Below are 23,149 nucleotides of genomic sequence, written 5' to 3'. Positions count from 1 at the left end.
CTGTGCTCAGAAGAGAGAGGCGCGCAGACAACATTACTCTCCACGACCCTTGGAGTTTGCTCTGGTTTCTAATTCGCTTTAATTCTAGATTTGAAGCTTTCGTGACTGCAAGGATTCATACTCTTAGTTCTTTAGGTAAAGTCACGTAGGTAAAAAATGAAATTTAAAAAAATCATAAATCATTAAATAAAATAATAAAATCATAATTCGCTTTTTTGCTGTATCGGTACTTTATTTTATTTGGTTTGCTTTTGTCGTTTTGGTGTGAATGAGACCCTCCTGGCCTCTTGAGTTCTCACCTGGTGAACTTTTAACTCGAATATTACGTGCTTAGATAACGAAACTAAACGGCACTTTTAAAATCAACTGCTGAATGAGAAGCTCCCTGAGCCGCGGTAGTCTTGTGGTAATGTGCCCATACTTCACCGCACCGGCTCGTACTTCTTGGCGAAAAGAGCACCCCGGGACCGGCACAGACACAACTCGCCACCAACGTCAGCCGTGGCTGGGAATCGAACTCGGGTCCACCAGCTTCACAGTGCGGCGCACCAACCAAGTGTCTCTCGTTCACCGGAACGGCAGAGACGACGACTCACCGAGCACCGCGGCTTCTGCTGCCGTCGGGGCGACGTGGTCCAGCATCCCCGAGTCTCTCGCCGCGTCAAACTCGTCTCCATTCACGGCCACGCCGAGAGACAGCTTCTGGACAGCGGCCGCGGAGAAAGCGACATCGACGGGCGGCGAGGGCACGTGTCTGCGAGGAGGCTCGGAGATGTGAGCTCGGACATTCACGGGTACACGTGCGCTAGCAGTGGCGAGATGTTAACTACCTCGCTTGGTGTACAGGAGGTCGTGGGCTCCATCCCGACCCTGACGCCTGCTGTATATTTGTAGTTTGCGTGTCTCTCTCTCTCCCATCATTACGGTGGCTAGGAGATGTTAGCTAACTCGCCTGGTATGCAGGAGGTCGTGGGCTCCATCCCGACCCTGACGCTTTTTGTATATTTGTAGTTTGCGTGTCTCTCTCTCTCCCATCATCACGGTGGCTAGGAGATGTTAGCTACCTCGCCTGGTATGCAGGAGGTCGTGGACACCATCCCGACCCTGATGCCTGCTGTATATTTAGAGTTTGCGCGTCTCTCTCACCATGGATTTGTTTCCGTGTCCTCCGGTTTTCCCCTCCACACTTAGAATCAACATACCTTTAGAGTATTTGTCTGCTATGCATTTCCACGTGAGCCACTTCGTTGAGCTATAATCTGTGATCGCCAGGTCGCTTCTGAAAAAGAGCTATGCAGCTTAGTGGACCTTACCTGTTAAAATAAAAAATATGTTGAACAAATTTTGCATCATATGTAGCCCACCGTACTCATTGGAGGCATATAGCGAGTTCCTCTACAGTACTCTTCTCATGTATTTTGGACAAGCATGGTAAGCTTCATGGTAGCCAGCCACCGCGACATTCAAATGGACACAATTCCCCAGTGGCTGTGCCATTGCCTACATTTCTACCGTGTGATGCTCTATCATGTCGGCCATGAAGAAGGAGCATAAATAGATTATGGAAGGGGTGCGGAACAGAACAGAACAACTTGGAAACAACGACGCGTCGAGGTAGTAATAGTTGGGACAGATGTTGCACCGCCGGTCTCAAAGACCGAGGAATTAAGAAGATCCCCATGTCCCACAATGCACCTTGGTCTTTTCACGGAGGAGCGCGACCTCTGCACGGAGCTCATCGCGCTCTGCCCTGATGCACTCGTAGTACTCCTTCTGTCGCTCCAGCGCCTGCAGCAGAGGGCACAACCACCACACACACATACAGCATCACCACAACCACACACACAGCATCAACAACAACAACAACCGCCATTCGCCACTAAGTGGCGGTGACGTCACCACGACGCTTGTGCCAGGCCATGTGCACCTTGAGGCCACGTGAAGTGTCGAACGCCTGCTGGCAGGGGGTCACAGGGCAGACCCAGCAGGTGCCACTGGTCGACTGACTTAGATGACCGAGATGACTGGCTGATGCACCACTTGTGCCCCCTACTGTGCAATTTGCTGTATTTTAGACGCCCGGCGCTCCACTCGTTGTTGTGAGCGTCGCTCCTCCGCCCTCCGTTGTTGCTGGAGGGCGACTGCCTCCAACTGCCCAGCAGCATCCTTCACGAGCCTCCTCCACAGAGGCCGATCTTGACACCGCTGGTACCAGTCATCGGCAAGTCCACTCAGCTCCACGTCCTCCTGTACCACATCACTCCATCTCTTCTCCAGCCCGTGCCGCGCCCGTCTAGCCCCCTCTATCCGGCCAAACAAGAGCTGTTTAGGCATGCGGTCGCTGGGCACGCGGGCTAATTGACCCACCAACCCACCACCACACACAGCATCACCTCTCATCATCACCACACTATGGCACCACTATAACGAACGGGCAGCGGTAACCCTTACCGTGATTTTTTTTTCTTTCCAGTTCACGGTCTCTCGCAGGTCAAACACCTCCCTGGCGAGGGCGTCTTCCTTGCGTTGCAGGCTCGGGATTTCCTGCGAAGCGACGTCGGCCACAGTAAGAGGCGGCGAAGCGCAGCGGTGAATTTTACAACGAACTCGGAACCTGGAGGACAGCGATCCAGGCGCAGCCGGGGGGGGGGGGTGTTGGTGGTGGTGGTGTTGGTGGTGTTGGTGGTGTTGGTGGTGTTGGTGGTGTTGGTGGTGGTGTTGGTGGTGTTGGTGGTGTTGGTGGTGATGGTGTTGGTGGTGGTGTTAGTGGTAGTGTTGGTGGTGATGTTGGTGGTGTTGGTGGTGTTGGTGGTGATGGTGTTGATGTTGGTAGTGGTGTTGGCGGTGTTGGTGTTGGTGGTGGTGGTAGTGTTGGTAGTGTTGGTGGTGTTAGTGGTGATGTTGGTGGTGGTGGTGTTGGTGGTGTTGGTGGGGGCTGCCCGTCTCACAGGAGCCCGAGTAGCGCCGTTCACCTGCACGTGCTCCTCCCGCTGGCGCAGCGCGTCCCTCGCCTCCTGCAGCTTGTGCTGCGCGCTGGCGCCCGCCTGCCGCTGCCTCTCCGCGTCCTAGCGGCGACCGAGGAGGCACAGCGCCACCGTTACATCGGGGAGTGAAATCAGTGGGCTGCTAACCGCCCCCCCACCCCGTATTTACAGAATTGTTCTTTTATGTCTAGTTTGTCGCCCCCCTCCCCCCAGCGCCTCCGATTAGCACGGTTGGCTACGTACGGCGCGAAAGAAGTTCAAGGTACAACATGCGTACAAAGATGGGCATTGCCCAAATGTTGAATGTGATGTAAACGTGTCATTGTTTTATTACGTTCGTCATTGGTAATTGCTATCTAAGCGACACGCTTGAAAGCACTTGCTAATTTGTGCGTAAATGACACGAGGCGGAGTTCATTGGTGAACTGCGTCCGCGTTACTCGACGCTCGTGATTTGCGATGAGGCTGAGTTGTGTCCAACTCCACCGGCGCCCCCCCCCCGATCGTGGGGGGGCCCGGCCGTGCCGTGCGGCTGCTCACGCTGCGTGCGTCGCTCAGCTCCCTTCGCGCCTCCGCGCTCTGCTCCTCCGCATCCTCCAGCGCCTCCCGCAGGATCTCCACCTCGTGGCTGAGGGCCGCCTTCTCGTTGTCGAGCTGCGCGTTGGAGACCATCGCCTTCTTGTACTTCTCCTGGGCTCCGTCCGTCGCTTTCTGCCACGCGGACCGGCAAACGCCGCTAGCGAATCTCCCCTGGCTGGCGATGTGGGCGCGTTGGTGCGTTTTTTGTCCCAAGAGAGCTGTCGGGACAATATCTCTGACGAGCTCGTAGTATTGAATTGTCATTATTCATTCGTATGACACTTTTACCTGTAAAAAGACTCTTGTTCACAATGATTCTGCTATGTTTTCTCAGGAGTGGGAGATGATTCCTGTTTCAAAAATAAATCATTTGTGGTGTAATTTTTTGTTGCACACAATTTGACAAATATGGACCATGGTGCCTGCACGCTATTGCCTACTCTTCCTCGAATGATGGCACGTGATCTTTAACATCCACTGTGAAGCAGACGGCAGAGCATGTCACGTTGAACACACCGCAGCATTAACCAGGTTGGCCTGCCAGAGTCAAACCGCGAACCTCTGCAACAAGTGGCGAATGCGCTTCACCTGGGCCACGTCCCCGCCGATGGGGGTAGTCAAAGCCTCCGTGTTAAACTGGGGGTAATATTGTTATCTGTAACAAGAATAATTTGACAACAATTTACCGCCCCTTTGTAAATCTACTACTCGAGAAGGCCTCCTGCCACCAATGGTAGCTGCTGACCATACTTCACCACGCTGGTCAGTGCCGGTGGGTGGCTCATAGCAAGCTGCATCCGCCGCTACACCACTGCTCCATCGCCGCTATTTACAAAATGTATCCATTTACAATTGAGTCGATTTGAATGCCTTTTTGATACTTTATAGGCCCAACAGTATTATGTACATGAGTGGGCACGTAGTCCGTGAAATGGGAGTGGACATGGTGTTGCGTATGGAGGAGTGTGTGTGATGAATCACCTTCATCTCCTTCAGTTTCTGCATGTACCTCTCTTCCACGCCAGTGGAGTTCATCCTTCAGCTCGAAGATGTCCTGAGAAAATAAACGCGGGTGTCTGCGAACCCCGGAGAGCGAAATTTGCCCCCCGGGGGTTTCACCGTCAAAACAAAAAAAATCACTTTTTTTGTGGGCAACTGCAGAGGCACGTACTCGGAGCTCCTGTATGGAGGAGTCTGTGCCCACGGAGTAGGCAGGTGTCTCCACTGCCGCGGCGAGACGACGCGGCGCTGCTGAGCGAGCCGTCCGACAGGAGGGCCTGTAGCACGTGCGGGCACGTGCGTACAACACACACGGGGGCATGTACAAAGAGGCGCTTGGGACGCGCGTGCACAGGACATGTGTGGGGCACACACACACCCAGAGCACTCTCCCGGTCGTAGAACCGGCTGGGTTCAACTCTCCAGGTCCTAGAACCGGCTGGGATCTACAACCCCCACTGGGTCTGATCTCAGGGGTTCACTTTGGGCCACCTATGCATGCATGCTGAACCTCTTCGCACCGTACGAAGCCAACTGTGCTAATCGGAGGTGCGGGGGGGAAGGACAGCAAACGGTGCCCGTCGAAGGTGGCGGCGGTGCTCGCTGAAGGCCGCCCTCGGAGGCCCCCGCGCTCGTACCCGGCCGATGTCCCCGCCGAACACCGCGGCCCCGTTGATGTCAATAGTCGGAGACGGCGCTGGAGACGCTGCTCCTGCGCGACGCGCTCCCGAAGAAGTCGGCGACCGAGCGCCCGTCCGACGAGTCCTGCGAGCCCTGTGCGCGGGGGCAGAGCGCAGCGCGAGCGTCAGCGCGAGCCGCCATCCCAACGCGGGCGAGACCCAAGCAGGCTTCAGACTGAATGCGGCAAACATGTATTAACGGAAAGGTCCGTTCCGTTTCAACAATGAAGCGTCGGATCTGTCCACGGACGTTAAACTGCCCCAGCGCTGACCCCCAAAGCACTGAGCACCAATTGAGCCTTCGCGTCTCTCGCCGGCCAATGCCACCGAGGTACGGCGACTCCCACCGCTGGCTCCAAGCGTGGTCTTCTGGGCCAGGCCACGTGTTGAGCTCTTCTTCTTTTCAAGCTTTCAGCAGGGCACTACTGCTGGCATCCTCGCGCCTAGCCGAGAAGGCCACGCTTGGGATTACGAGTGGCTGTGAAAAAAACCCGCGTGGCACTAAATGTACTCGTGGGTTAAAACTAGCGGTGATATCCCTCGTGACTCAATGTCACACACAATACGCGTTTCGTCAATTGCCATTGAGCAGGATTGGGAATCGGCTCCAATCTCTGAGAGGGTCATCCTCAGCCACAGGCGTGGCGGTGCGGAGCGAGCGGTTCGCGCCCGCCCCACAGTCAGAGTCCTCACACGGCCCCTGGGTGACGCAGCCCTGCGCCTGACGTGCAGCCATCCGCCAGCACCACTCCAGCCACGTGCTACTGCCACACGCCGAGCACATGGTCGATCAGTAACCGCTGCATGCAAGGACATCACCGACCACCGAGGGACTCCCTCATGACGGTGAATTTGAGCTCGGGATCTCCGAGAAATGACAGGCAGCAGCTGGCATTGCTCTTCAGAAAAAAGGGCACTCGTACGCAGATGATGATTTGATTTTTGTACAGCAATCGTCGTTGGTGCAAATCTCAAAACGCCGCGCAAAATGATAACCCGCACAGATTTTAGCATCGAAGCGCCAGGAACCACAGGCAGTGGAAAGAATTCCCCAAGCTCTGTGATTCCTATATATCTACTCAACACCATTGTCTATTTTCTTTTATATTTCATGTTAACACATTGTTGTGAGTAATTGGTGCTATTTTATTTTATATTTCTTGTTAAGGCATTGTTGTGAGTAATTGGTGCTTGTGCACAAATTACTAACAACACCTCTGTCAGTGCAGTATTTCCAATTAATTGTCCTATTTTGGTAAATTTTCCAATTCCATACACGAGCGAAATTGTGTCAAGCATAAGCATAGCCAAAGGAGCATGCAAAGACAAAGATCCCCCGTATAGTCCTAACAGACTGTTGGGGCAAGTGCTGTTAGCGAGCACCGAATGAAGGCCGGCTTGGTACACGAGGGGGTGGGTGGCCAGCACCACGCCCGACCGCCTTTGTCTCCCAGTGCCGAATTTTTACACACCTGCACCAGCTACTCATTTGAGGCTGAGTCGATCTAGGGGAGGCCTAGGACCGCTTCAAATAATCGTCACTGGCGTTGGCCGTGAGCGGGAATCGAACTCCGGTCACCAGGTTCAGTAGTGCAGCGCGCTAACCACTACACTACCGCTCCCCGTAAACGGAAGATCCACGCGCACACACAACGGCATCCGGCACCACACATGCAAACAGCGGGTTCGGGCATTCTCGGATGAGGCTCGTCACGGCCACGCGGCAGGGGAGGCAATGCTCTGCTCAGGGTGCACGCGTAACACTGGTGGGGGGGTGGGTGGGGGGGGCCCGTGGGTGGGGGGGGGGCCGTGGGTGGGGGGGGGCCATTCGGTGTGCACATTGTGTACGAGCGAAGGGGTCGCGTGCGCAGTCATGAATGTACAGCCCCCCCCCCCCCCCCCCCCATGGCGTATCAGTCGTGGGGGTTGTTTCTTGAGCACGTGTCGCCACAAAGCCGAATTAGACGGTCGGTACTAAGCCATCTCATCTGGCCGGTGTGGAATCTCACACATGGGCAGTAACGCGATGAACGTGGTGGCACGAGCTGTGTATCCACATTTGCAACTCGCGTTGTGGCCAGCATCCTGAAACGATTTCCTGCTCATACACTTGAACACATGGCACCCCCGGAGTCCTGAGTTCGGAGTTAAAACTTCCTTGAAATAGGCCCTGCTGAACCAGGGTGGGTGGGTGTGCAAAGATGTGGTTCATGTATCGCTCGCCACCCATGTACTTTTACTACGTACACGTTGTCTGCAGAGCGTCTTGAGATGCGGCCGCACCGAGACGCGAAACCAATCCGCGCGAACATTGTGCTGCGTGTGATGCACGTTGGACTTCTTTCGCACCGTACGCAAGCCAAGCGTGCTAATGCGTGGTGGTGAATGACAACAAGCAATTTCGATATATCATCGAACACGTCCATATTTGTACAATGTGAGGATGTGATATTTTTAAATATATGTTGTTGATGCGAGGACATCAACGTTACTTTGGAAAGTCTCAATCGCCCTGCAACCCTGTGTTTCTATCAAGAACGGGATTTCTGCCAAGTTTAACATGGCTATTTTTAAAGCGGGTACTGGCGAGTTTTTTTTTTGCAGTAAGAAACGACGATGACTTCAATGTATATTCCAGGTGAGTGCTTTCCAGAAAGTTTAAAAAGTGACAAATGTGGACAATGACACCGGCACACAATGGCCTACTCTTCCGCATGACGTCGCTGGATCTTCAACGTCCAGTGTGAAGCGCCCGCCGCGTAATTTTTTTTTACGTTTCGCACACCTGCAGTATTAATCAGGGCGGCCGCTGGGTTCGAGCCGTGAACGGGCGAGCGCGCTACCGACAGGCCGCGTTGCCTGCGCCCGCGAAGGCGTTGAGAGGCTTGCGGAGAGCGGGAGGGCCAACTCACCGTGGGGCTTTGGCGAGCAGAGCTGCATCGCGAAGTGGATCGTGAGGTGGCTCGCGAGGAGGAGCGAGAGGACGATGGGAGGCAGTACTCCCAGGGCTTTGTTCACGCACACGAATACAACAACAACAACCGTCACCACGGCGCTTGTGCCAGGCTACGTGCACGTTGAGGCCACGCCCGCTGGCAAGGAGGTCACGGGGCAGACCTCGGTGCCACGGGTCGACTGACTGACATGACTGGCCGATGTGCCACCTGTGCCCCCTACTGTGCCAACACGAACACATGGGCCCACACACACACACCTCAACCATCACATATATAAGCCATACAGCGTACACATGTGCATCTCCGATTAGCACGGGTAAGCTACGTACGGTGTGAAAGAAGTCCAACATACATACAATCGGAAAATCGGGCCATCAGATGACGTCACTGTTGTTAGCACGACGACACATTGAACTATTACGCAATGTAAATTATGCAAGAATTACAAAACATGATGAGAACCCGTCTTTAACATTCCAAAAAAAATCTCAATATTTTAAGCGACACAAGTGAGCTCCTTTTCCTTGTGTAGGGGCACGCTTAGTTGTGTTGCCAGCAGCACACGTGGTATTTACGCACCACTCCAGGTGCTCGTTTAAGGCTGAGTCAACATAGGGGAGGGCTCAGGCTAGGTTGAGACACCACTTGCTACTCATCAAGGCTACGGCTGTGAAGTCAAACTCAGGTCGTCGAGTTTGTGGTTCAGTGTGAAAACTTCTCCTCCTAACCCAAAGATCTTCCGTATGGCCTAAAACAGACTGTTGGGGCAAGTGCTGTTAGCGAGCACATACGAAGGCCCGCATGGCACACGAGCGGGTGGGTGGACAGCACCACGTCCGGTCGCTTCTGACCTCCCTATAGTAGCGATGTTCACACAATGCACCAGGTACTCATTCGAGACTGAGTCAGCCTCGTGGGAGGCCAAGAACTGGTTCCGATTTTTGTCATCACGTACTCACATCCTTCTCATCAACTCATCCCATCACACTGCTCTACAAACAGTGAATTATTTACACTATGAGACCTCCTTTACCAGTGGCAAAATATAGTAATAGGTTTTTACCCTTTCAACTGGTACAAAAACTGACACCTTTATACAAGGCATCATGTTTGACCTCCCTAGTAGCGATGTTCATACGCCTTTTGGCGTCATCTGGTCGAACACCAATGGAGACTAGGCTCTAAGAAAAGCTGTCTCGGGTGTGGACCAATCAACTTCAAGGACAGTGCATATCATTATCATCATCAGAGTTGTTTCTTTAGTTTGCATTTTGACTGCTTGTGTTGTGGTTATTGCAAACATGATGCCTTGTATAAAGGTGTCAGTTTTTGTACCAGTTGAAAGGATAAAAACCTATTACTAGTGAATTATTTGTCCAGCGCCTTGAATGAATTAAAACAACATAACATTAACGACTCAAATATCCCACACATGACTGCGGCGCAAGGCAACGGGCAGTGGATAAGCCACCAGGCACGTTGGGGGTTAGGCGAGCTAACAAATCAAAGTGCACAAGCCAAGCGCTGGAACGGAAATAAAACGTCAGCCGCGACTGTTGCCCGGCGGCTAAGTGGCCCTGTGCGCGTATCGGTGCCTCGAAATAGCACGCGCGTCAACACAGCAACGGGAATCGGCCGTCCGGCATTTGCTGAACGTGGAACGTTTGAGAGGCTTCGCTTAGACGCAGGGGTGGGGAACGTCCGGCCCGCGGGCCGTGTAAGGCCCCGCGAAATCATTTGGTGGCCCTGCCAAGGCAACCGCAGGCGGGACTGGAAATTCAATAAATCTCGGAGCAAACCTGGAAAAGCAGTTGCGAGTAGCTGCAACATCATCAATACCAGCGAACATCGCACGCCTCGCCAAAGAGAAGCAGTTCCAGCCATCGAATCAGGGGTGAGTTAATTCAATGTTTGACCAAATATAACGGGCTAATTTCTAAGTTGATAAATTTGTATGGCCCGCGAATGACGTTATATAAATATCCCAATGGCCCTTGGCAGAAGAAAGGTTCCCCACCCCCTGGCTGAGAGAGGAATGACGAGCAGCTCCACGAGCCCCACGCGTTCCTTGGCTCACCGCCTCTGCACGCTTCGCTCCACTCCACGTGTGTGCGTGTGCGTTTAACTTCTATCGCACCGTAACTTAGCCAACCGTGCCAATCGGAGGTGCGGGGGGGCGGGACAACGAACTGAACACTGCCAGACAACGGGGCGCTGCACAAAGGAGAGAGGCAGCGGCTGTTTCCAACTCAAAGATAATCGCGGTCGCTGAGCAACAGGCCGGTAACATTCCCAAAATGCCAAGTGGCCAACTACAAACAGCACGATTGAATGTGCACGAGGTAATATAAATGTTGAACACGTAGGCTTTCGCGATCAACATCATCCATAATAGAGGTTTTTTGGGGGGATTCGATCGCGTAAATATATAAATGTGTCGTTAAACCCGCCACCATTCGACACAATTAGTAAGGTTTGTCACGTGAACAAAACGCGCCAATTAGTTACCATTTCAGCCCAGCGGTCGTGTGTTCGAGAGTAAACCCACAACGTTAACAATTAGAGTACACATTTGTTATTACGTCATCTAACACTCACTGCCCCAACAAACCAAAAAAAACATTTATTATGAATAATATTGGTCGCGAAAGCCGACGCGTTAAGCAGTAGGTCACAAAAAGTTCACGCGTTTCTTGAATGGAGCTGACGCCGATTCCGTGGCGTCATTGGGCCAGAAGTAGCGACACTGGCGCAGTGAGAGAATGCCGCAGACGCAACGTCAAGCCTCAGTAGGCCACCAAATTCGATCTGCCCGGGTGCCTCCAGCTGTCGTGGATAAGGCTGCTATGCACGCTCCACAGATTGTACGGGAACATGGCAGGGAGTGTTGCAACGGTTTAGTGGCAAGCACAGAATGGTTAGTGTCAAGCAGACTCTTTAGTCGGTGTCAAATCCACAAAATTGAGTTGGTAACTATTGCTCTGTGTACACACACACACACGCTCACACGTGTGACTGCTACTATCTATCCTGTAACACTACACTGACGGATAGCTACACGAATACACGACAGGGCCCTGAAACCGTGCCCAGCTGTCTCAGCGGGAGAGCGAGCGTGTGAGCGTCGCTCGCAATCGGAAGGTTGAGAGTCCAAATCCATTTTGGGGGTTGACTCATCCCTCCCGTGTCGATAAAATTGAGAACCACCGTGTGGAAATGCAACAGTGGTTGCCCGATGGAGAGATTCGTCCCCAGCATAGGAATGTGGAATTTCCACCACTGGCTCAGGGCTGCGAACAGGTGATGAGCACCTCTCTCATGCTCATTTTGAGCATGACATCACTGTGCCGTGGCCCATGTTAATAATCACATAAAATAGTTTTAAATTACACTTCATTAAGCCTCCATCCGACACAGAAAGTGACAATCCACGCGCGGAAAGCAATGAAGTTCAATGAGGAACCGATGGACAATGGAGGGTGTGAGCCGAGGTGGCTGCGTCAGGGTGAATGGACATGTGAGAGGTTGAATGGAGGTTGAGTGGGTGAGAGTAAGCGCGGGTTAGGGCAGCTCGCTTTGCGCAGAAGCTATGAGCAGCATCCTGCAGTGGCTTCGTGCTGCCCGCGTCGGCCTTGGCCAGGTGGACGGTGTCTCAGGTGCGCCACGGAAGCGTTCAGTGACCGAGGAAAGCGGAGCGCGCCCGCGGTGACTTTGCCGACGTCAAGCGCGAAGCGGCGGCGCGTCTGAGAGAGTCGCGTGCGACTGACCTTGTAGTCGCTGGCTGTGGTCACTGCGTCGCTAGAGAGATAGGACGGCTGCAGACAGAGCGAGGCAACTCATTCACACTACGGCAGGCAAGTTGGGATCGAGTGGCAAACGTGAATCGGTGATAAAAAAAATCACAAAATGTGTACGCATGCTCGTCGACTTGCACACATGTTTGTCACGAAGGCCTTACACGTCATGATAATAATAATTTGTATTTTTACTCGATGGGAACTATGATGTAAACGTTGAGACTTTCACAAACACCGTCGGGTGCGCGTGCCAAAGCAACCTGCGGTGCGAGTTCGAAAAGACGCCGTGGGATTTCGCCGCGTCGCGTCAACAACAGAGAAGGGAACGGAAGCGCGAGGAGACACGGACCCGATGGAGCGAGTAGGTGGACGAGGAGAGGTACCTGGAGCCCAGGCCACCCAGGGATAGTCCACCAGCAGAGGAGGACACACCCTGGGACACACACGCACGCGCACAAGACGAAGGCACGTGTGCACAGAGGCATTGCGGCGTAGCAATAGGGGGGGGGGGTGGTCAGCAAGGTGGACACAAGCGTGGTGTGCGTCTCCGGCCGGTACGTACGCTCCGAGAGCTCCTCTTCTGACCCGGGTCCCCTTTGCTGTAATCTCTGCCCAGGGTTGGCGCCGGCTATGGGAGACAGACAGCGGAACGCGCACGCGGCCCTTGCCACCCAGCTCGTCTCGCGTTGCCGCGTGGCGCTTTGGTTTGTTGCAGCGCGCTTGGCTACGTAGGGTGCGAAGAAAGTTTAACAAACATACAAAAACAGACACACTGGGAAGCTATGAATTCACCGGACTGTATTTGCACGTTTTAAAATACCGTGTTTAGTGCTTATTAAGATAGGTCAAAGTGATTCGTTTTCAGAATGAGCAGTGAGGCATCGTTGCTGGGTTCTTCTTCACAGCTCTGCAAAGAGAGCGATGGAAATTCCACGTTCCTATGGTGGGGATGGGTTTATCCCAAGAATCACCACTGTTGACTTCCCCTATAAAGTGGTACAGGACCCGTTCTGTTCATAAACAGCAGTGAACGCAAGTAAAAACACAGTCTGTTCATGGACGCAGCCGCACCATTGGTGTACAACAGCTGGCCAATGTTGGCTATTCACGTGGCCTGCAATCCAGCACCGTGGAGGCAGTTAGGGTTGGTGGCTCACTCCAACATTGGGAAACTCCCTTCCTGTGAGCATCGAGGTCCGATATCCTGGCTTGCCAGGAGAAGGTGGGATATAGCGTTGCCTCCTCGCATGCATGTGTGAGTTTTTTTTCTTCCGGGTGCTCCGGTTTTTATCCAACACGTGTAATATTAAGTCATTGGCCGATACCACTTTCATATATGTCGAGGGCCGCAGAGCTTGGGCAGCTGTTGCTGCAGGCTTATTGGCTGGCTGCTGCCATCCCGCTCGTCTGTGATTCCTTGAAATTCTGAGTCGTTCTCTCTCTCTCTCTCTAGCTACGAGGGTGAATGAATACTGTGCGGCTACGTTGCAGGTTGACATTATTAATACGAATCAGAAAATCCAGGATGGTGCACAGCTGCAGGTAACGGTCGTGGATCTCTACGCCAGATCTGTGAAACTGTCAAACTATCCGGGTTGTAGGGGCGGCCAGGAGATGGCCGCATGGATAATGTCTTCTTGAATCACCGTGTGTGGAGTTTTCGATTGCTGTCTTTATGTTTTTCACGCGTGGGTATTCTCTGGGCACCCAGGCTTCCTCTCACAAGCCAAGCACAAGCATCCCGATGTCATAACCTCCATAGGACGGCGTGGTCCAGATGTCATGTGACCGAATTAATTGACCCCTTACAGGATTTTGTCTTGCAAATTGAATTATGTTTTAAATAAACCTCACTTTACATATATATACACTTTTTAGAGAATTAAATGTGAGTCACGAGACATCTGGACCACCCTGCAGTTCCCTCCTAAAAATAATCTTGAGAGGGCTTGAGACCTTTTGGTGAATGACGGGCTTTATTATTATTATCATCATCACTATTAAAGTATCAACATGGACGACTAAAGACTATCACCGGCCCACGCAACACAGACTGCCAACGGCAGTCTGTGTTGCGTGCAGTACAGCGGGGACGAGATGGCTTATTCAACTCAAGAGTCAAATCACGTCCCGAGTTCACACGCTCGATTGCAGGCCGCCCGGTAACCCAAGTGGAAGAGAACTTCCCTCGATCACAGCGCTCCATCACGCGACTCACCAGGAGGTCTCTCTTGTGTGAGATGCTCTTCCCCCCCCCTCCTCCTCCTCCAGTGTAGAGACTCCTGCCCTCATGGTTGTGTGACTGTCACGGACAACACAAAAGGAACACAAAGCAATACACCACCACGCGGAGAAACGTCACTCCCTGCTGTAGAGAATCATGGGTGATAAGTTGAATTAAGTAAACATACCCTTCGGTTAGGTCGCGTAAATATAAATGCGTCGTTAAACCCGCCACCACCCGACAAAGCCAATTAGTGAGGGTTGTCACGTAAACAGAACGTGGCCAATTCGTTACTAGTACAGCACGCCGGTGTGTGTCCAGAACATTTACAATCTGAGTTTGAAGTTTCACCAGTAATAACAACCAGCTTCATCAGGCGACAGACAGATCAGGAGGATTTCTCCACCAATCATGTTCTGTTTACTTGACAAACCTTACTAATCGGCTGTGTTGGGTGGTGGTGGGTTTAACGACACATTAATACTTACGCAATCTAACCGAAAAAAACGTAAATTATGAAAAAACTTACCATGCGCCTTTTGGCCTCCTAGGCTGATGTTAACCAACAGCTTTTGTTTAAACAAGTGGAAGTTCTGGGCCTCATCACGACTCATCCTTGTTCAACAAATGCTGCTGGGTTATCAGTTGTTATTGGCAGGGTCACCCACCCACTCCTCACGGTCGGGGCCCTGCCAGCTGCAAGCATGTTGTGATAAACTGGCGAGGTCCCTGTGACTCTCTGTTGATGCTCGGGGTTTTGACGGTCGTTATTCACGGCGCCTGTGATTTTCCCTTCTGTCTTTGGCGTTTCCCCCCCCCCCCCCCCCCCCCCCAGTGATTTTGTTCAATCTTCGTGGTTTTGCATCTCGATGCTTTTAGACGCCATGGCATTTATAAGCGCCTCGCACTTACCCTGCATCATTCCGGGCTTTTGTGAAATAATTACCAAGAACATTTAGACGAGTAAAATATGTAAGGTTGTGATGGTGACGCTATACACGTGGGCCTTCACAGAAGAACCGATGCCTGCCACGCGGATCTGTACGCTTGAGTGAGACAGAGCGCTACGCTCGAGTTCGCGGTCCGCGTGTCCCCGCCACGTGCCTGTCTGCTGCCGTGTCCGGAGGTCGAAACTCGAACGTCGGGCTCCAACTCCACGAATGGGGAGGGGTGGGAGGTGGAGACGGGGGGGGGGGAAGTGAACGACGTAACAAAGACAAAGGTCCCCCGTGTAGCCTGACCAGACTGTTGAGGGCAAGTGCTGTTAGCGAGCACCTATATAGGCAGGTACGGCACACGAGGGGGTAGGGTGGCCAACACTGCGCCCGGCCGCCTTTGTCTCCCCAAGTGGTGATGTTTACACACCGCACCGGCTACTCATTTCAGGCTGAGTCGACCTAGGGGAGGCCCATGACAGGTTAAGATAATCGTCACTGAGCGGGAATCGAACTCGGGTCGCCGGGTAGCGCGCTAACCGCTCCACCACCGCTCCTCGTAAGAGGGAACTGCACTCACACTCGCACACACTCTCACACACCCACACACACTCACACACATAATCACTCACTCACACACATTCACTCACACACACAGACACACACTCTCATACACTCTCATACACACTCACACCCACTCACACAGATGCACACAATAACACTCACACACACTCTCACACACACTCTCATACACTCTCACACAACCACTCACACACACAATCACTCACTCACACACACAGACACCGGTTGGAGGTGACGACCAAGAAGCAAGACACAGCTCCTGGAGGGGGCTCACAACTCTCACAGCGCTCGGCTGCCTCCAGGCAACATGAACACCGAGATACGATAAAGTTCAGCAAACGCCTCGAGTAAAAAACATCATTCAGTATTCGCTGTATCGCCCTTCAAAGATTGTATACAAATGCGACGTTAATAGACGTCAGATATTTGTTGTTACCATAATTGTAAAGCCTCGCCCTGTCAAAAGTCGAGAGTGGATGAGTTTGTGTCGTGATGCAAATTGTTCTAGGACGTGTTTCGAGCAGGGGTCGTCATCCTGCGGCTCTTCGAGGGCTGGCTTCGTGCCGCTAACGAGGAAGGACCCACCATCTCGTAGCCACCACAACGTGCGTTGCGGGTCTTTTATTGGTGTATATATACAACGAATTTAGACCGAATTTGAACAACTTTCTCCTCTTGTTATTCCGCTTGCCGATCCCTGGTTTAGAGAGACCGGCGTAAACACAAAAAACGGTGGCGCTTCCCCACGGAGGGACACGCTGTATGCTGCGGAGGTGGCGCGTGTGGGGGACGTTACTGTGCCGGGACTCTGCCACCCTGCATCCCGTGGCACACCACGGGCTCAGCTGGCCGAGTCGAGTGGCCGAGAGCGCAGCAGCATTAGCAGCAGCATCAGCAGCAGCATTAGCAGCAGCATCATCAGCAGCAGCATCAGCAGCAACACGCACCTGCTGTTGGCGCCGCTGCCTGCGATGGTGCTTCTCCGCGTCGTCCTGCCAAGGGGTGACGGGGGTCAGTGTCGTCAGCACAAGGAGGGCACGGCAAGGATGTTGCACGCTCCGTGACAACGAAAGAAGAGATTTGTTTGTTTAATGTTTTATGTTTGTCGCTGCTGCTCCCGAAGCAAAGCTCTGCGGCGATAAGGAGGCCAAGCGCCGCGTGTGCACGTGAACTCCCCACCCCGCACGCAACGCCCCCCATCCATGCGACAAGCGGCAAAGCCGTCGGCGTCTTGCCGAAGCCAACGCCGCTCTCTCTGAGCAGCTCCAGCGCCAGCCCGCGTCTGTGGGGCGACACGCGAGGTCGTAGCCGAAGCTCGCGGCTGCATCAGCCTCCGGGTGGAGTGGTGCAGGGAGGAGAGGTTGCATGGAGTCGGGGCGTGGGACGATGTTCACAGCGACAGCGTCGCAGAGACGACGTTCTCGCTGCTGATCGTTTCCATTGCTCGAGTTTTTACATCGAATAGATCCGTACATTTACCGGGTGTACGCAAATTTACGTGTCACGGACACAGTAGAGACGACCGCGGTCCACGTTTCCGTTGCTGCCGAACCTCCGAAATGAACATGAGCGTATTTTGGAAAATGTATGCGCAGCTCAAAGCTAAATAAAGAAACTTTATGCGCCTGCATCGAATGGAAACTGACTTCTGCGACGTAGAAAGCAACCGCGTGCTTTGTAACTGTCGTCAAATAGCTTTTGTTGAATTCCATAAGGGCATAGCGGCGAATTAGATTCAATATTTAAATGGAGAAAAAAGTTGCAGACTGTGCGTGTCGTGTTTTGCACTGCGTCGGCTCACAGATGCCTCGCCCTGCAATGTTTTATCAATGCCCTGCACTTCTCATACAAGCAGCAGCAGCAGGAGCAGCCCGTGTTAGCGTTTCAATGGCTGTGAGAGCCCCCGCGTGTGGCTAACGCCGAGCAGTGACGGCCACTTCAGTCATCGAAAGCACGCCGCCCAGACGAAGCAGCGTGGTGACTTGGCACTTCCCCCCCCCCCCACACCAGCCTCTAGCGCAGGGCCGCCGAAAACAAACCCCCGGGTTTTGTGAACGATTGTGGCTCGTGGGCAGGGCCACCTCCTCCCGAATCGCGAGATGAAAACTTGAAGCCACCAAATCGGCGTGGCTGAAGTGCAGAGACGCGCTACGAGCCGCCGCTGATATTCGGAGCGTCTTTGGAGACCACAGCGTCCGCTCTGCGGCACGGGTTCACACCACCGCCGTTGCTGCAGTGACCCTTACGCGAGGGCGTTAAGCCAACAGCAAAAGCCCTCTCTCAGTGTCAGACCTGGGGGGGGCAATTACAAGCGTAACTGTGCCAACCGCAAATGTAAATATGGCAGCAGAGGCGGCTGTCAGACTTTGCGTATATCGTGCGGATGGACAACATCAAGGGAGAGCGCACGGGGATGGAGCGCGCACGCCACGGCAGAGGTGGTACGGGCTCTGGCCAGCGAGAGGCGGGATGGGAAGTTGGCCCATGGTTTGGGGTGCTTCGCCAAGGCATTACGTCAATTCATATCAATCGCACAGGGCTGCAAGGACAATGTCATTGTGATTGGCCCCAAGGTCTGCTCGGCGTGCATGCAGCAGCAGCAGCGGTGCCGTCTCGTACCACCCAGCGGTTGACGTCTCCCGACTTGGACTCCCACTCCCTACGATACTGAGCAAGAAACGAGACATTCTTAGTTGCCAAAATTAACAGTTAAAGAAATAAAAAATTCCCCCGATAATTTTCAAGTTGATTTTGTGCACCCAGGTGAGAAATCAAGAGCCCGAGTGAGTCTCTTTTTGCCAGAGTGACGTGGGCCATGCAAGTGACAAAATCAATCACGTATAATAAAGTACAGCGCTGAAGTAAATATAAATGAGAACTTCCTGGCACCGCGCCATCACGCTCATCCCGGAAGCACCGCTTTGAGTTCACTGCGTGGTGGAATGTTTGATGCCGAGTTCCCTGGTCATGCCGTGCCGTCCATCAGACTTAACACGGGGACTCTGAACTCAGCAGCGTCACTACAACGCTCTCTCCAAGACTATCGTCTAATTATCATCATCATCACCACCACCACCACCACACTCTTAACTCATTATAATCACCACCACCACCACACTCTCTCCAAGACTCTTAACTCATTATAATCACCACCAACACCACCATCACCACACTCTCTCCAAGACTCTTAACTCATCATCATCACTACCACCACCATCACCACACTCTCTCCAAGACTATTAACTCATTATAATCACCACCACCACCACACTTTCCAAGGCTCTAAACTCATTCTTATCACCACCCTCTCTCCAAGCCCCTCAATGAATGAAAACAGTGGCAGGCAATTGTCCAGGCAGGCCGTGATAAAGAGATGCGATGTAATGCTCAATGCGCACGGTCACGGTGAGATGTGCAGGTGGTTGTAATAAAGCCGACGATGATGATGCTGATGATTATCATTTAGCGAATGCTTTGACACGTGACTGTCACACAGTTAGAGCACCAGATAACGCAAGGAAAATAAATGCATAAATAAATCTAATTGTCAATGCGAGTGGACGTCAGCCCACGTAACCACAGATGATGATGACGATGATGATGTAACGCTGAGATCGAATGCTCGAGTCGCGCACGGGCGCAGCAGCGGACGAGTTTGTTGGCGTAACCGAGGTGTGACGCGCAGCACCTCTCTCCTCTTCTGACGCTCCAGCTCCCTCAGACGGATCTCCCGGGCCTCGGCGCGGGCCGCCCTCTTGGTGGCGAGTCTCGCCTCTGCCTGCAGACGTCGACACGAAGGGAGGAGACGCGGCACGACAGCCGGTGAAGTCAACAGCCGCACACGCGGGGCCGGCAACCGAGAGGCAGCGGGGCCGTCTTCAGCACCTGGTGCATTATCATTCAACTTGGGGTGAAGGTTTAGGGTTGAAGCCCTGCGATTGTGAGCTCGTGACACTGCTGACAGATGGGCATCCACGAGAGAGAGAGAAGTTTGGAAAGACCATATATATTCTTGGTTTATTCGGTAAAGTCACGTAGAAGGGAAATAATAAAAGAATAAATAATTAAATAAAAATATTGCTGTGGTTTTCATACCTGATGATGATTGCTTGTGTTGCAATCGGAACGTCGTGAGAATTTTATTGTTGTATTATTTTATTATTTTCGTTCTACGTGACTTTACCGTAAGAACCAAGAATACAAAAATTAACACTTTTAAAAATAATAACGACCGTTATTACAGACAAATGTGCACACATATAGAAGGGGAATATGCGTATAAAATGAACTAAAGTATATTTATATTTTTGACAACGGCTTTTTGACGTATATTTGACTGGACACAGTCTCTCAAATAATGCACGACTCGTGCTGTTCACGTCGGACTCGAGTTGTAAACCTCGCTGTGGGTTTACTCTCTTTACTCTCCAGCGTGCTGAACTCGTAACCCATCGCCACGCTTCGCTTACATGACAACAATCCTCACTGGAACACCATTGGAACCTCATTTGCCAGTAGTAAAATATGATAATTGGTTTTTGACCCATTTATCTGGCAACAAAACTGACACCTTTTTTTACGAGGAGTCATGTTTGCATTGACCACAATACCTGCGGTCGTAATGCAAATAACAAACATAACTCTGATAATGTATGCACTGTCCTGCATAAATTATCAGAGTTATGTTTTTTGTTTGTATTCTGTAATGCAAAAAAAAACATAACTCTGATAATGTATGCACTATCCTGCATACATTATCAGAGTTTGTATTCCGTAATATATTCCGACTGCAGGTATTGTGGTCAATGCAAACATGACTCTTTATAAAAAAAGGTGTCAGTTTTGTCGCCAGATAAAAGGGTTAAAAACCAATTAACCCTCACTGGATTTACCGTGGCCGGGTGCTGGCGGATTTCACGATCTCACCCAAGCGACCTTTTCGTACGGATTTTACAATTGGCGGTCTGAATCCGAGCAAGACGGGGGGGGGGGGGCGTGAGAGGAAAGGGGGCACTAGGGGTGCTAGTGTGTGTGTGTGGGGGGGGGGTGCTACCCGGTCCACCGAGGGGAGGTCCTGTCCCCGTGGACAGCTGCGTGGAGTCTGTCCCTAACGGCCACCCGCCCGCTCCCTCAACCACCCGCATGCCGCCTGCGCCGATTATAGCGACGCCGCTCTAAGAATAAACGCGGCCGCTTCGCTCGAGGCAGGCACGGGGCGGGGACGGGCGGACTTTGTCCCGTGGCACTCGGCGGCGCAGAGCGTCCGCTGCTCCGTGTGGCAGCGTGTGGCAGTGTGTGGCTGTGTGTGTCAGTGTGTGGCTGTGGGTGGCAGTGTGTGGCTGTGTGTGTCAGCGTGTGGCTGTGTGTGTCAGTGTGTGTCAGTGTGTGTGGCAGTGTGTGGCTGTGTGTGGCAGTGTGTGTCAGCGTGTGGCTGTGTGTGGCAGTGTGTGGCAGTGTGTGGCTGTGTGTGGCAGTGTGTGTCAGCGTGTGGCTGTGTGTGGCAGCGTGTGGCTGTGTGTGGCAGTGTGTGGCTGTGTGTGTCAGTGTTTGTCAGTGTGTGTCAGTGTGTGGCTGTGTGTGTCAGTGTGTGGCTGTGTGTCAGTGTGTGTCAGTGTGTGGCTGTGTGTGTCAGTGTGTCAGTGTGTGTGGCTGTGTGTGGCAGTGTGTGTCAGTGTGTGTCAGTGTGTGGCAGTGTGTGGCAGTGTGTGGGCAGCCACACACTGACACAAGCGGCGGAACGCGCCACCACCACCCCCACCGCCACCCCCCCCCCCTCTTCTTCTCCCCGAGTAAAAGTTGCGTGTTTTTTTGGCAGAAGGCACTTCGCGATAATTCAGTTTCGGTTTCATTTATTCCGTATAACCCTGTGAGCCATGAGGCTCTTGACTCGGGTGCAACCGCAACAAACAAAAACATGAACAAGAAACATCTTAAAGTCTTCCAGAAACAACACCGACCACCCTGTCCTGCCACGCGCACACCCTGCCCTGCCACGCGCACACCCTGTCCTGCCACGCGCACACCCTGCCCTCGACAGACTGTTGGGGCAAGTGCTGTGAGCGACGAGCACCTGTGAAGGCCGGCATGCTCACACGAGAAGGTGGTGGGGCTAGAACCACGCCCGGCCGCCTTTGTCTCCCTCGTGCTGATGTTTTACACCCCACAACTAGGTACCCATTTGAAGGCTGAGTCGACCTAGACGAGGCCCCAGACCGGTGCAGATATTTGTTATTGGTCATAAGCGCAGTGCGCTAACCACTACACCACAGACCGTGCATCACATACATACATACACCCTGTACGTTTGTGAACTTCTTTCGCCCCGTACGTAGCCAACCGCCCTAATCGGAAGCACACACACCCTGCCCTGCACCCCACACACCCTCCCCGGCACCACACACACCCTGCCATCACATGCACATAACACAATATGTACAACCAGTTATTGGCCAAGCTTTACACGACACATGCGCTGCACAAGACACGGGAAACCCCACGTGGGACCTCACCTCACCCCGAGACCTCAGCTACCCGCGTCTGATGTGGTGACTGACGGAGGAGCTCACCTCCAGGGAGATCTTGTGGAGGGCATCGTCCTCGGCCGAGAAGGTGTAGTCCTTGGCGGAGGCGCGCTTCCTCCCGGCGGCCCCCTGGGTGCCCATGACCTCCTACGGTGAACGCGCCTTCGATCCCGGCGCGCTGCGGTGACTCTGACCCGGCCGGTGCAGAGATGGCTCAGTCGTAGGAGCGGCTTGCTCGCCTTTCGACCGATTCGAACGGCGTGGAGTCTACCACGGTCCGTTCTATGGTGCGTGAGTCGTGAGAAGCAAGATCGACCCTCACACTGCAGGGCTCTGGAATCCTCAACGGTGTCAGCGTCACAGCTTTTCAGAACTCTGCTTATGAATGTCACCCGATGCGGGGATGGGAGAGTAACGCTTCACTCGTTTCGCTCCTCTCTCCTGATCTCTTCCCTGTGTGCCCGTGCCGGTTTCTGTCTCTCTCTCTCTCTGTTGTGCACGTGTCTCTCGTTCTCTCTCGCTCTCTCACTGTCACCGTCTCCCGCTGTCTCTGTCTGTCTCCGTGTCGCCGATTGTGTGTCCCTGGGCACACAGCCCGCTGCAGTGCCCTCTAGAGCCAACCATCTCCTCGTGCTCAATGAACACTCGGCTGCGAGGTCGCGCATCCACAAATGATACCCAGCGGTTCATCAGAGACATGAACCAGCCTGGTCTCGCGTTTCGTGAACGTCACCGCGACCACCGTTCTACTCTCCTGTCAAACGTTACACACGACCAACAACACCAACAACAACACAGGCAGTCGGTGTGGTAATAAAGCAACTTAGAAGACACTCGCCAATAATTCGTTACATTTAGGAGGTTGAAAGGTAGAGCGGTTAGCGCACTGCG

At 53.0% G+C, this 23,149-nt stretch overlaps 1 pseudogene; it reads right to left on the bottom strand.

Moving 5' to 3' along the window:
• Positions 1 to 22,812, bottom strand: part of LOC133345312 (leucine-rich repeat flightless-interacting protein 2-like) — a 33,596-nt pseudogene extending 10,784 nt beyond the window's left edge.
• Between the last annotated feature and the right edge of the window lie 337 nt (positions 22,813 to 23,149).

The sequence above is a fragment of the Lethenteron reissneri genome, chromosome 21 (assembly GCF_015708825.2).
Source record: "Lethenteron reissneri isolate LAM-NWPU_2019-01 chromosome 21, ASM1570882v1, whole genome shotgun sequence".
Classification (NCBI taxonomy): domain Eukaryota; kingdom Metazoa; phylum Chordata; class Hyperoartia; order Petromyzontiformes; family Petromyzontidae; genus Lethenteron; species Lethenteron reissneri.
The sequence above is the reverse complement of the archived record's forward strand: the minus strand, read 5'-3'. Positions and strand labels throughout refer to the sequence as shown.